The following is a 13,750-nucleotide window of genomic DNA, read 5'->3' as shown; positions in this document are numbered from 1 at the left end:
TTTTCTGTGTATTTTTTTTTAAATGTGACCACCAGCCGGAAGTCTACCATCCTGTCCACAATTCAAACAGCAAAAAAGTGGCAGATCGAGAAGTTCTTCTTTCATCGCGTTGAGAAATCCGTCAATGAGTTGATCCGTCTTGGTGTAGACATCTTCGCTCCCCTCGAGTCTTTCAAGAGAAGAGTCAAGGAAATCCTTTTTGAGAGAATTGTGTCAACTTTTGATCAACTGAACTCTTGTTCATGGTTTCTTGAAGTGCACTGTCGATCTTGACTTCATTTTTTTATTTTTTGACTTAATTTAATTAAAGAAATGAATTCTTTATCATCAAAAAACGTCAAAAATTATCAAAAATATGCTCCAAAATGAAAACAAAAACAAAAGAAGAGCTCTTCATTTTAGGATCTCCAATCGGCGATCTTTGCCGAAAAGAATTACTCGACAAAAAAATTAAGGAGCTTGAAAAAATCTCGGAATTCATTGACAAACTAGACGCCCATAATAGTTTTTACCTCCTGAAAAACTGCTTTAGAATGCCAAAACTCCTATATTTTTTGCGTTCGAGCCCTTGTTTTTTTTCAAAATGATTTTTTGGAACGCAACGACAAATTACTAAGAAATTCGTTATGCAAGGTCACTAATGTGAAAATGGATGATAACCAGTTTTTACAAGCAGTTCTCCCGGCAGCCAAAGGTGGGTTGGGCGTTTCTTCCGCTCGTCTACTAGCTTTAGCCGCTTCCTTAGCCTCAGCAGTAGGAGCGAAAATTGCCTTGAGTGAAATCTTTGTTTTTGAGCACGTGGATGTAACCTATGATGTTGCGCGTAAACGGTGGTTTGAACTTGAAAAAATTGAAATGGCTCCGGAAAATGAAATCTAAAAAATTGACAGAACCAATTTTTTACAGCGAAATTGCAGACTTGGTTTCACAACTCGAACTAACGGACGTAAAAAAGTCCAACGCGTTCCAAGATAGAGATGGCTCCCAATGATTGAACGTCATACCGTGCAAAAATTTAAGGTTAAAACTGTCAAACCAACAAATCAGAATTGCAACAAAAAACTCGATTAGGCTCAAGAATATGCGAACGGCATAAATGCGTGTGCGGAAAAGACGTTACTGAAGACGATTGGCATGGTCTTCCATGCCTCAAAAATGCAGGGAGATTCTCTAGGCATTCAAAACTGAAAGCCCTTATAAAGCAGAATTTATCTTCTTGTCACATTCCGTCTGTTTTAGAGCCACAAAACCTCTACAGGACCGATCAGAAGCGACCACACGGTTTGACGCTCGTTCCATGGGCTGTTGGTAAGCCGCTCTTTTGGGACTGTAACAATAGTTGACTCCTTAGCTCCTAGTAGGATTAGTGCCGGGTCTGTTTGTAACCCTGGTACGGCTGCTGCTGAAGCGGAAGAGCGAAACGATGACAAGTGTAAAGATCTAGTAGGTGATGGGTATCTTTTTCAACCGCTAGCTTTTGAGATTCAGGGCGCGGCCGGCCCCAGCACAGAAACTTTTTTGAGCAAGCTTTGTAAGAACCTAAGCATAAGCACTGAGGAAACCAGAGCAGGCAGCTTTTTAAAACAGAGAATCTCCCTGGCAATACAGCTTGAGAACGCCGCTTGCGTACTTGGAACAGTGAATGACAAAATAACTTTCGACGAAATCTTTTATTTGTAACAATTGTATGTTATATTTTCTCGTGTCAAGTTGCGTGTTCTTTTTGAAGAAACGTAACCCGTATTGATTTTAATTGTAAGGACATCAACACTTGTCATCTTCTTTTATCATTATCTCTTCCATATCTAGAAAATTCCAAAGATTTTGACTGGAATACGTGATGAAGGAACTCCCGACTGTAACCTCGATTAGTATGGTACTTTTGACCTTCTGATTATAAAAAAAAACAAGTTTTACTTAAATGAAGTTTGTTCGATAGTTTGCAAATTTACCAACTCTGTTATTCTTTTTTTTCGGGTAAACGAGTTAAGTTTATGTTATATTGGATGAGTCACCTTATAATGCGTGATAAAAGATTCGATTTTTGCACAAGCACAGCGTAATGTCATATTACGTTATCCACATTTTTCAAACTGGGTGGCTGACAAAGGCGCTAATTATTCGGCGGCATTTATATAATCATAATAATAATAATGACGGATTTAGGATAAGTTCCAGGTAAAATTGCTTCCCTGTCACTTTCAGTTTATTGAGTCTCATAGAAATTCAGTTTTGCAGTATTGATGCAGTTTGTGCAGTCGCAGCATAATCTCCAGGTGCAGGGGAGGTTTTCGTTGAATTTCGCAGTGAAGTAGCGCCAGTAGATAGTTGTCAGTTCTTCTTTGCATTGCGTTGATTTGATGACATCTTGGTTGAGATGCCTATTAAATATATTTGAAAGTGAACATGCTCGTTGCCAAAAATCAGATTCGCATTTTTTCAGTTGGAAGCATTTGCTGGTATAAAAGGGTATTGCGTGAGATCTTGTTATGCCTGTATCAATAATCTGTACATACTTCTCCCAATCAATGTCAGTTTTCGAAATGATAATCCTTAGCAAAAAGTAAAACTACATGCATTTCATGATATAAGTACAGTGGTAGTAAGTGAAGTCTTTGAATGCGATTTATATGAAAGCTTGTTTGTGCCTAATATCCAGATACTTGCTCGATGTTGAACCTTCTCAGTGATTGCCACTTCAGACGATGCATAGCTGATTATTGGCACTACATATCCTCTGTATGCATTCTTCTTAGTGCTTATGGTCGAGCTAGTGGCTAGGTTTCTTTTTAAAGAGAAGAAAGCTTTTAGCGATTTAGCGGATCTAGTTTTAGCGTGTTCCGTCCAAGACAGGTTGTTTGTGACTATAAGTCCAAGATCTTTCATAAGATCCGTTCCTGGTATATTCTGTTTTTTCATGCAAACAGACATACTGCCTTTAAACTGAAGGGTTTTGCATTTACTTAGGTTCAAACACATAAAATTCTTGGAGCACCAGTTCCAAATTTTATTCGAGTCGATATTCAGGGTTATTGCGTTATCTGAGACAATTTTATAGTCGTCAGCATAGCCGAAGCAGTTGGACATGGCCACCGTTGGCAGGTCATTTACGTACAAAATAAACATGAGTGGGCCAAGTATTGATCCCTGCGGAACCCCACTTGTTATTGGCAGTAATTTTGAGATGCAATGCCCGATTTGCACCTGCTGGTATCTATCACTGAGATAATTTTTCAGTAGACCAAGGCACGCGCCACTGAAGCCGGTATGAGAAAACTTTTCATTTAATTTCAGGTGTTTGGCTTTATCAAACGCCTTTTCAAAATTGAGATACAGGGATGAAAGGTTACTTACATTCTTGTTGTCGTACATTAGATAGATTTCGTGGAGATAGAGTATGATGTTAGTAATGGTAAAGCGTTTCGATCTGAAACCATGTTGTGAGTTATGCAGCAGTTTTTGCACCTTCGAGTACATTTTATCAAACATCAGTTTTTCTAATACCTTCGATGTAGCATTCAGAAGACTGATTGGACTGTAATTGGAGACAACCTGCTTGTTATTTTCCTTGTGGATAGGCACTTTTTCACTTACTTTCCAAGTAGATGGGAATTGCTGCTTGTTCGCAATCGTATTGAAGAGCAACATTAATAATTTTGAGATGGAGCTCCAGAGCTGTTTAAAGAGCAGGTTTCCCATTCTATCAGGTCTTTTTGACTTGTTTATGTTAAGATTTTTTAAAATGTCTTCTATTTCGATGATATTAAAATGAAAATGATTTAGGAGGGTCGCATTATCACTGTCTAGGTTTGAATCATATGGAATGTTGCTGTAGACGGAATGAAAATACCGGTTGAAAAATTCAGCTTTATCTTGGTCGGAGCGAGCTTTTTCACCATCAAGATACATTTCACTAGGCACAGTAGTAGAACGCCGAACGTTACGCAGATATTTTTGAAGTTTATCAAAACGCCCTTCTTTGAAAAATTCTCTCTCATGGTTTTGCTGATCCATCAGAAGAGCATAGGCCAGGTTTGTTTACAATTTTTCCAACTTCCTGAGGTTAGCTTTGCTCGGCTTTTTAGTATAATTATTTGTTAATGTAGCTCGGATTTTAATAAGATTAGAGGTTGAGGGGGTTACCCAAGGCGCCAGGGACAGCCGATGTTTAGTTTGTAAGGGAATGTGTTTTATTAGAATACTATAAATCAACTGGTACCACAGTCTAGTCATAACATCGACATTGCTGTAGCAGTATGGCATGAAAGGCTCCTCATCTATTTGATCGTTTATGCCTCTCCAGTCGGCTTTGGTATAAGCAACTTTGCAAAGTCGAGTTCAATTTCATGTGGTCTGTTGTGACGGAACGATTCGTTAGACTGAAATTGAATCCTTGCCTTGTAAGGCAAGTGATCGCTGGCGAAGTGGCTTTTCAGAAAGTTATCAATGCAAACATCAGAAAGGATATCCCCATTATTGCATAAGATCACGTCCAGTAAGTATTTTCTATGGTCGAGTTTAATCGCTTGTTCATAGCTAAAGCTGCAGAGAGCATCCAATACCACCTGTTCATTCTCAGCTCTGGATGTCAGTGTAGACCAGTCAGTTAGTGCAAAATTAATGTCTCCTAATAATATCACATTTCGAACTGAGTTTTCTTGTTGCACATATCTGATATGGTTTAGAAGTATCATCAGTTTATTTGCTGACCAGCAGTAGAAACTGTTTGACGGTGCGCTATATATGCAGCAGAGTAACAAGGGAATTTTGAAGTGAAGTATAGTGATTGCACAGTCTGGTGAGTCAATAATGATTCTCGTGTGGGGTATATTCTTTTTCACTCCAATGAGGACTCCTCCATGCTTAGTATTACCATTTTTACTGGGACGGTTACTTCTATGTATATTAAATTTCGGCAGAAAGAGAGCTGTTTTGTCTAAATTTTCGGTGAGCCAGGTCTCCGTAAAGCACACTATATCAAAGTTATCCTTAACTTGTAGACTATTTGAGAGGTCAGCTCTTCTGTTGTAATCTAGGATGCTTCGTACATTGAATTAAAGAACAATTGCGTAGTGGTTTAGTCAATCATTAGCCTCCTTTGGGTCCTCATAGACAACCCATTTGTTGTCTTGTCGTATTAACAGTTTCCCATCGCTGATCCTGAGGTGTTTTTTGTCAATTTCTTCGTTAATAAGTTCGCGACGTTTTTATAGCGCCTCATTCTCTAGTGCTGCCTCCTCTCGTGACAGCTCACGACTGAGATAGACTGGCTTGTCGTACGTTTTTAGTTTGCTTGCCGAGGAAAGAATAAGCCGGCGCTGCCAAGGATTGGACACTTTGACTAGGATTGATCGGGTTTTCGTATCGTTTCGTGGTCCATGTCTCAGTAAATCGTTGATGTTGCAGTTAACTTCAATGTGGGCAAATACTTGCTGGAATTCTGCAAGGTCGTGTTCCTGTCGCTTTCTAGGATCTCTATCGTCTGATTCTTTGATTCTTCGCACTCGTATTCCCTCAGGGACCATTGTTGCTTCAGCTGTTTTGCGAATGGTTGCTGCTGGTTGATTTACTTGCGTTGTTTTAGGTGGATCAGATTTTTCGATCATTGCAGTTTTGATTTCGAGAAGAGAATTTTTGAGTTCAATCATTTCTTTCTCGATGTTCGTAATTTGGCTTTGATTGGTTTCACTTACCTCCATTTTTGCAATGAGAGAAATGATTTCATATTGTTTGTTTTGCTGCACACAGTCATTGCACAATAGCATTACATTTGTCTTCAATTCAGTTGTTCCAGCTACTGCTGTTGCACTCAGATTGGTACATTTTTCGGTTAGGTGAATTTTGCAAGAGTGTGCCAGTCGGTCATATTCGGAAGTTTGACCTTGAGAGAAGCAAAAAACACTTGATTTTGGAGTGAAATTTAATTTTGCAAAATTTCGAATGGAACCTGTCATGCACGATTTTCTCGCGATAACTGAAAATCAGAAAAGAGAAGTCAGAACGTTCGAGTAAAAAACGCGGGAAAGTTGCAAGAAAAATCGGTAGGAAATTGCTATTCGCAATTTCCATCATAGTGAACAAGAGTAGAGCTGTCCTATCTGAAATAGAAGACAGAGTATTCCCGAGAGAACAATTATTCGAACTGGACTAGAGTGAACCTTCGGTGGAAAGGTGGACAGCTGGAGTGTCCCAATGGTTTACGAGAACTTGCAGTCTAGAGTAAAAACTTGTTCTTGTTGTTAAAACTGACTAACATTAAACTCATTTTAGTTACTTTATTGATTCTTGAGTTGTTTACCGACTTATTTACTTCCTGGTTCTTGAGCGTGCTACAATGTGAGTACTAATTTAAATTTCTAGAGTGTGTTTTATAATTGTTATGTTGAGGTAAGGCGAGTTTTAGGTTGATCCATCTGAAATGGATCAAAGTTCCACTGTCTAATAAAAAGTAACTTAACGGATTGTTCCAACCCGGTTTTTAACGGCGTTCATGTATTTTGGGTATCTAGAGACCTAAGTATGGGGACGTTTCTAATTCTAGAGTGGGGGGATATTTTAGTAGTAGCCTTTAAGCTGTAACGGGTCGTAGTCTCATGTCACAAGCGAACCGAATTGGCTCCGACTGATTTGAGGTACAAAAACACAAGAGATAGTGTCCCTGACTCTTGAGCCAATGGTTATAGGGCCTATTTTTCTTAAGCCTCATGTGTGACTGCAGTAGACGAATGTTACATAGTGTTTTTATGGCGCTCCTGGGTGTTTACGACATCAAGACTACGGAGTCGAACCCACTTGAGACAGCTTCGGGCTGAATGCCCATTCTAGAGTACCGGTGGTACGGTTCGACAGGGACGTGCAAACCTTCCGGTTGTACCGTGATAGCTTTTTAAGAAAACTCGAGAAAATTTCCTGGTACGCTCTCCGAACGAGGCTTAGCTAACCGAGTAAAGGGGGGCAACTAGGGGGACAAAAACACGAGCAAAAAGACAAAAAGCAAAACAAAAACAAAAAAAAAGAATAGAAAAAGGAACAAAAACCATAAAACGAAAAAAGACAGTGACTTTGACACCAGATTAGTTGGATCAAACCTTTATATTAATTAAATAGTATACCCATACTGTTTTACAAGTTCGATCGTTTCGATCAACCTAGCAATTTAAACCAGTAAACTGAATAGAGTGCCCGAAGTGGGGCGTTGTCAAGGGTTTTCAGATAGCTTGGAACTCAGCAGGACCAATAGGAGACTTGACTGGAAGAGGTGACCAGACGAGTGGGAAAGTGGTTCAGGGACACTTGAGCTGAACCAATAGGAGACTTGACTGGAAGAGGTGACCAGCCGAGTGGGAAAGTGGTTCAGGGACACTTGAGCTGAACCAATAGGAGACTGGACTGAAACAGGTGACCAGTCGAGTGGGAAAGCGGCCAAGAAGGATTTGGCAATTCTCGAGTTCTCAAGTTGGGCAGAACGGGTATCGTTAAAATCCACATTACATTATAGGAGATAAGTGTAAAATAGGATAAGCGACATCCCCCGGTTTTGAGGAACGTTTTTACTTGAGCAGGCCTGGAGACAGGTCTACGGTTTTCTCTTGAGAGGATTAGCACCCGGCGCTTAAGGTGATTTTAGGCTTAAGAAGGGGGGCTAAAAAGGGGGGAGGTTAGAAAGGGGGCTGGTTAAGTTAGAAGTTGGCGGTTGTAAATTGTAAAAAAGGGGGAAATTAGAGTAACTAATTAGTCGACATCGTTGACTTAGTTACATTAGAAATTAACACGCGTTGGTAATATTAGGTGGATATCGAAATTTGAACTCGAGTTAAGGAAAGTACCCTGGTCGGATTGGTAGGGGGGAAGGGACATAAACAGTTTTTGTAATACCCCATAAGATCGCTAGCAGGGGGAAGGAAACGCGTGGCAATTAGGTACAAGACATTTTTTTGGATAGAAGGTAGACATTTGTCACCTTTGAATTTTAGGTGGGCTCATCTTTCTGTTTTTATTACTTTTTCTTGCTTAGATTTTTGTTGCATTTTGGTGAGGATTTGTGTTAAAATTTTGTACGAACAGGTGATCACAAGATACCTGCGCACAGGTTTTGGTCTCAAGTTACTTGGAACATTGAAATAGAGGTAGCCAAAAAGAGAAATAAGAAAAAGGGGGGTCAGCATTTGGTTTTTAAGAGAGGATTTTGGGAAAATTTTACTAGAGCTTGAGTAGTGGTACAAGGTACGGCGAATCAAGAAGTCCCCATAACGAAGAGGGAAGAAGTCCCACCACCCAGACACTTGTCAACAGTCTTGGGACAGTGCCGAAGAAGTCTTAGGACAGAGCAGTCTGGGGACAGTCTTGGGACAGTACAGTCTTGGGACAGTGGTCTTGGGACAGGGTCTTGGGACAGGGTCTTGGGACAAGGGTCTTGGGACAGGGTCTTGGGACAAGGTCTTGGGACAAGGGTCTTGGGACAGGGTCTTGGGACAGGGTCTTGGGACAAGGTCTTGGGACGGGGTCTTGGGACAGGGTCTTGGGACAAGGTCTTGGGACAAGGTCTTGGGACGGGGTCTTGGGACAAGGTCTTGGGACAAGGGTCTTGGGACAGGGTCTTGGGACAGGGTCTTCGGACACTAGTCTTGGGACAGTAGTCTTGGGACAGTAGTCTTGGGACACTAGTCTTGGGACACTAGTCTTGGGACAGTAGTCTTGGGACAGTAGTCTTGGGACACTAGTCTTGGGACACTAGTCTTGGGACACTAGTCTTGGGACACTAGTCTTGGGACACTAGTCTTGGGATAGTAGTCTTGGGACAGTAGTCTTGGGACACTAGCCTTGGGACAGTAGTCTTGGACAAGAGTCTTGGGACACGGCCGGAAAGTACTGGGACGGTACCGAACAGTCTTGGGACAGGAGAAAGAAGCCTGGGACGGTACAAAGAAGAGTAGGGACGGCAATTGGAAGTCTTGGGACAGTGTAAAAATTGAAGTAAAATTACAAGAAGTGTTTTAAGACAGAATTAAGATAGAACAAAACTAATTGGAACCAGTTACGGTTGAGACCACAAATAAGGAAAGTTTCTCTAAAAGATAATAAAGAGAACTGAAACAAGGTTTTCACCACGTTGTATATATTTTTTTCTTCCTTCCCGAAAGATTTTATTCTTAGAATAGGATTGTGTATATAGTAAAATTGTTAATAAAAGCAATTGTAAATAGAAATAATGAGGCGGAGCAGGGTACCGGTAGCTGAAAAAAGACCTACCGAAGCAAAGTATAATTCGTCGCTACGCAAAACAACATCAATGGGCCCAAAGATAACAAAGAAGAACTTTTCAGTTAACATGGTCAGCACAAGGAGTACAGCGGAGAACAGAGCGAGAGAGGGCATGGAAGGGGAACGAGTAGAACCCACCATCGAGATTGATCTAGAGACACCTGATCAAAGTGTTGATGAAACAAGGAAAATAGCGACGGAGTCAACTCCAATGCCCAATGCAGAAGAACCAAACTCGAAACCCATAGAATTCTCACCAATAGACAACGTGGAAGATGCAATAGGCAACACCGAAGAAACGGTGAAAGAAGACTCTCAAGTAAAAAAGACATCTTTTACAGAAAGGTTGGCGATGATGGTCGGAATAAAAACGAAAGAGAACGTAACTGAAGAACCAAAAACTGAAAGAGCACGAACATTTGGAACAGTGAGCACAAAGACGACAGAAGCCAATCCGAGAGAGGGACAAACTAGAGCAGAAGCGACGGCCGAAGAAAAACCGACGGCTGACCATGAAGAGGCTACTCTTGAGCTAGGCGACTTGATGGCGAAACTGAATCAGATCGACAAAAAGCTGAAGCACAGCGAAGAGGACAGAGAAATGATAAGAAAAGAATTAAGATACAACAAAAACGAGTATCTGGATAGTTATTTTAACCTGGCCAAGGCAACAGAAGAGAGACTCAAGGAAATGTCAGATAATGTAGAAACCACCAATGAAGAACGAGATAAGAACATCAAAAAAGATTTGCAACAGTTAAAAAACCGATATGATGATGTCAACAGCCAATTAGGTAGCCTGGAAAAGAGAATGGACACAATGAGCAAAAATCAGGCCGAGAGTTCGTGTGCAATACAGGCGAAATTGGATGCAATCTTGAGTAATTCTACGTCACAAGAAAGACCGGCAGCGGATCGCGCGCAAGGCACCAGAGTTGACTTTGTGGAACCACAAAGGAACAAACGGCAATCGACACCGTTGCCCTTAACCCGGGATACGGTGAGCATAGCACCAACAGCTGCTAAAACAATCATGAAGAATGGAATGTCAAGTACAACGATTGGTCCGGGGGACTCAACAGCTAACAGCAACGCAGGTCCGGATGCTATGACATGGGCAAACACTTGGGAGATGATGAACAGGACTCTAGAGGCCTTCGCCACGAGGAACACTAACTCGAGCGATAGGAGAGATGGGAAATCAAGAAAAACATTCAAGAAGCCAAAAGAATTCAAAGACGACTCAGATGGATGCATTGAAACGTGGGTGGAAGTGATGAGATTACATCTAGAGCAAGACAACTTGAACGATGAAAGACAAGCATGCACAGCCATACTCAGCAATTTAGAAGGCACAGCATTAAAATGCGTGGTTGCGAAGAAAGAAGAAGAACGCGATACCGCGGACAAGATCTTCGAGATATTGCTGAGTCGATTCGGGTCAGGCATGAAGGGTCACCAAGCGATGATGCGATTTGAAAAGAGAAGGCAGAGGGACGACGAGTCAATAGATCGGTTCCTAGATGATCTCGAGAGCTTGAGAAGAAGGAGTGACCCAGAGGAGTCGACAAACAGAAGAAACTTTAGCATTGCCTCGAAGTTCATTGATGGGGTAAAAAGTGACGACTTAAGGACAATGTTAGCAACATACTACACATTGTCGAAAGACAGCGCACCAACCCCAGAAGAAATGAGACAGAAATCAAGGGAATACATGCTGATGAAACCCAAGAAATACTCATATTCAGAAAACAGGAACACGCAAGGGGGAAGTCAACCGCAGAGGTCGTCATGGTACAAACCTAGAGATGACATGGACAAGCGCAGATCATGCGCGAACTGCGGGTCGGCGGATCACCACGTGGCTGACTGCACAACATACAAACAAGGCATGAAGAGTCTAGGATATGCACCAGATGAGGAGGACATGAGCCAGATGGAGGAACACGAGTACTAAAGTGGCTTAATCATCAAGATAGGCGCAAGATGCTTCTTCTGTAACCAGGAGGGGCACTTCCGAATGGATTGTCCCTTGTTCTGGGAAGCGGTCAAGGACCAGAGTCACCCTAAACATAAGTTGGCATTAGCGGCGGTGCAGAATCAGCGGAACAGGCAAAACGAATTTGAATCGAGGAACTTAGGAGCACCAAGCACGGAATTGCCGACGAAGACAGTGAAAGCTGTATCACATGTTAATGATGCCATAGAATCCGCGGCAGGGAACTCTCTAGAGATAAATTATGAGAAAGCGGCGACGGAAGCAATTGCCAAAGTGAAACAGGATCTGGCTGTGAAAGAAATAGAGCAACGACTAAAGCTGGAGATAGAAAGACAGAATTTTAACGAAGCATTAACCGGAGCGAAACAAATACCAGAGGCTGTACCAGGCTCAACAAAAACCGGGAATTGTAACACTGTAAAAATGATTACGGGAAAGCCATTCGGCATATCGAGAATCGGGGCTAGAATAATGTCGATAATCACAGTGGGCGGCCACGAGGTAACCAGAAACTTGAGCGAGCCGAGCGACCAGACGATAATGCACATTGACGTGTATGCAGACTATTTGAGTGGTATAAGCCCACAAACGACTTCTAGAGCACTGAGAGCACTACTCATGAGAGGGGGCAGCAAGTCGGTGCGTGTTGATAGCAGATATACTGAAGCTTACGGTCCACACGAGGTGATGCTAAATATAGATGGGATTAACATCTATACCAAGACGATGATAACATGTGACGAAGACCTAATTGGACAAATCTACGTAGGGAAAGAAGAATTGAAAGTGAGATCGATTGGACACTGCGCCATGCTTGAGGAAGATGCAATGCACATCGGGACGGAGGCAGATGTGACAGGGCACGTGCTGGATATAAGTGGCAAAAAGACTCAGTTGCGTGGGTTACTTGACACGGGAGCAGTCTTGAGCGTTATACCAATCGAAACTTGGGAGAAGATGGGCTTTGACAAAGGTGACTTGATAGACTCGAGAATACGGCTGTCAGCTGCAAACAAAGGGGCCCTACGGGTGCTGGGCAGGACGCCGACAATAGCCCTCAATTTGGGGGAACGTAACCTGTGGATGAGCTTTATCGTGGTAGAAAACCTAGATGTATCTGACCAATTCATTTTGGGCAGAGACTTCATCAGGAATTTCGACGTAACGATTGATTTAAATAACGCAATGTTCAGGATACGGAACCCGGATAGGAGGTACGCAATCAAACCGGTAAATTTAATAATGGTAAATGAAAACAAAGCACCGGTATTCTTGAGTAGGAGGGTGAGGCTAAAGGCTAATGAAGCGGCAATCGTAAGTTTGAGGATGAAAAATTACAATGAACTAAGTGACAACAAGCAAGTGTGCATAGTTCCGAATCCTAATAGTCAAAGTGCTGCTGTTTTAGGAAGATCACTTTCGATAACGAAGAGCGGCCTCTGCGTCAGTGTCTTGTTGAATACCCTTGATATACCGATCACGATACAGAGAGGGAGGAAACTGGGATATGCTTTACCGGTTAAAACTCGATATGAAACAATTGAGAACTCAAAACAAAATGAAGTTGTTGATTGTCCCAATCACAGGGACAAAATTTGTATCTTGAGACGATTGCAGAAAATAAAAGATTCTTCAGGTCTTATTAAATCACTTAAGTCAGAAACGGATGATGGTCTTTCGAGCTGTTCGAACTTTCCAGAGCGACCCACACTAGATGAAATGCAAAATGAAAAACCGGTTCTGCCGGAGATTGAACATTTGAGGGGCAAACTGAAAGATGAACAGCTCGAAGCCATCAAGGACGTACTAGAGCGGAACGAGGATGTTTTTTCGAGGCATAAGGCGGATATCGGGTGTTGCAATTTCGTTGAGCATGAAATAGAACTTGAGGAAAACGCGGTACCACACAGGGAGGGGGCGAGGCGCATGACCCCACACAAATCGGACGCGTGTAGAAAAGAGATCGAGACGTTACTAGAGTATGACATGATAGAGCCATCCAAGTCACCGTGGGCGTGTGCAAGACAGGGTTTTCCTGCGAGTTGGGTCTGTTTCAATGGAAACGGATGCCGTTTGGACTTTGCAATGCCACAGCCACGTTTCAGCGGTTGATGGCACACGCGCTGATAGGCGTAACGAAGAAGTATGGCAACCTGGTAATGTGCTACGTGGATGACGTGGTAATAGCGACGCCAACACTGGAAGACCACATTGAGAGACTAGACGAAGTGTTTGCATGCATGAAGAGGTCGGGGCTAAAGTGTAAACCATCAAAGTGCGAGATACTCAAGGACTCAATAAAATACTTGGGCAGGATGGTAGACAAGCACGGCATCAGACCTGATACGGACGCCGTGGAAGCAGTCCTGACCTGGAAATCACCGAAGACAGAGCACCAGTTGATGAGCTTCCTGGGTTTCGCTAACTATTATAGAGAGTTCATCAAAGGCTATGCAGACAAGGTATACCCGATGCAACAATTAATGAGAC

The 13,750-nt window shown here is 42.3% G+C and overlaps 2 protein-coding genes across 3 annotated transcripts in view; one reads left to right on the top strand and one right to left on the bottom strand.

Moving 5' to 3' along the window:
- The window catches only part of LOC134843261 (translationally-controlled tumor protein homolog), a 424,116-nt gene that overhangs the window by 48,834 nt on the left and 361,532 nt on the right, over positions 1-13,750 (top strand). Inside the window, exon 1 of one of the 2 annotated variants that reach the window (XM_063859598.1) lies at positions 12,899-12,908. The exons of the other annotated variant lie outside the window; for it this stretch is intronic. The gene's annotated coding sequence lies outside the window, so the exon portion shown is untranslated. Of the gene's footprint in view, positions 1-12,898; positions 12,909-13,750 lie in introns of those variants that run through there. 2 annotated transcript variants of the gene reach the window in all.
- The window catches only part of LOC134843229 (forkhead-associated domain-containing protein 1-like), a 144,559-nt gene that overhangs the window by 96,892 nt on the left and 33,917 nt on the right, over positions 1-13,750 (bottom strand). The window lies entirely within an intron of this gene.

Source organism: Symsagittifera roscoffensis, chromosome 1 (genome assembly GCF_963678635.1).
Source record: "Symsagittifera roscoffensis chromosome 1, txSymRosc1.1, whole genome shotgun sequence".
NCBI classification, from domain to species: domain Eukaryota; kingdom Metazoa; phylum Xenacoelomorpha; order Acoela; family Convolutidae; genus Symsagittifera; species Symsagittifera roscoffensis.
Note: the sequence above shows the minus strand (reverse complement) of the source record. Positions and strands in the feature narration are given on the sequence as shown.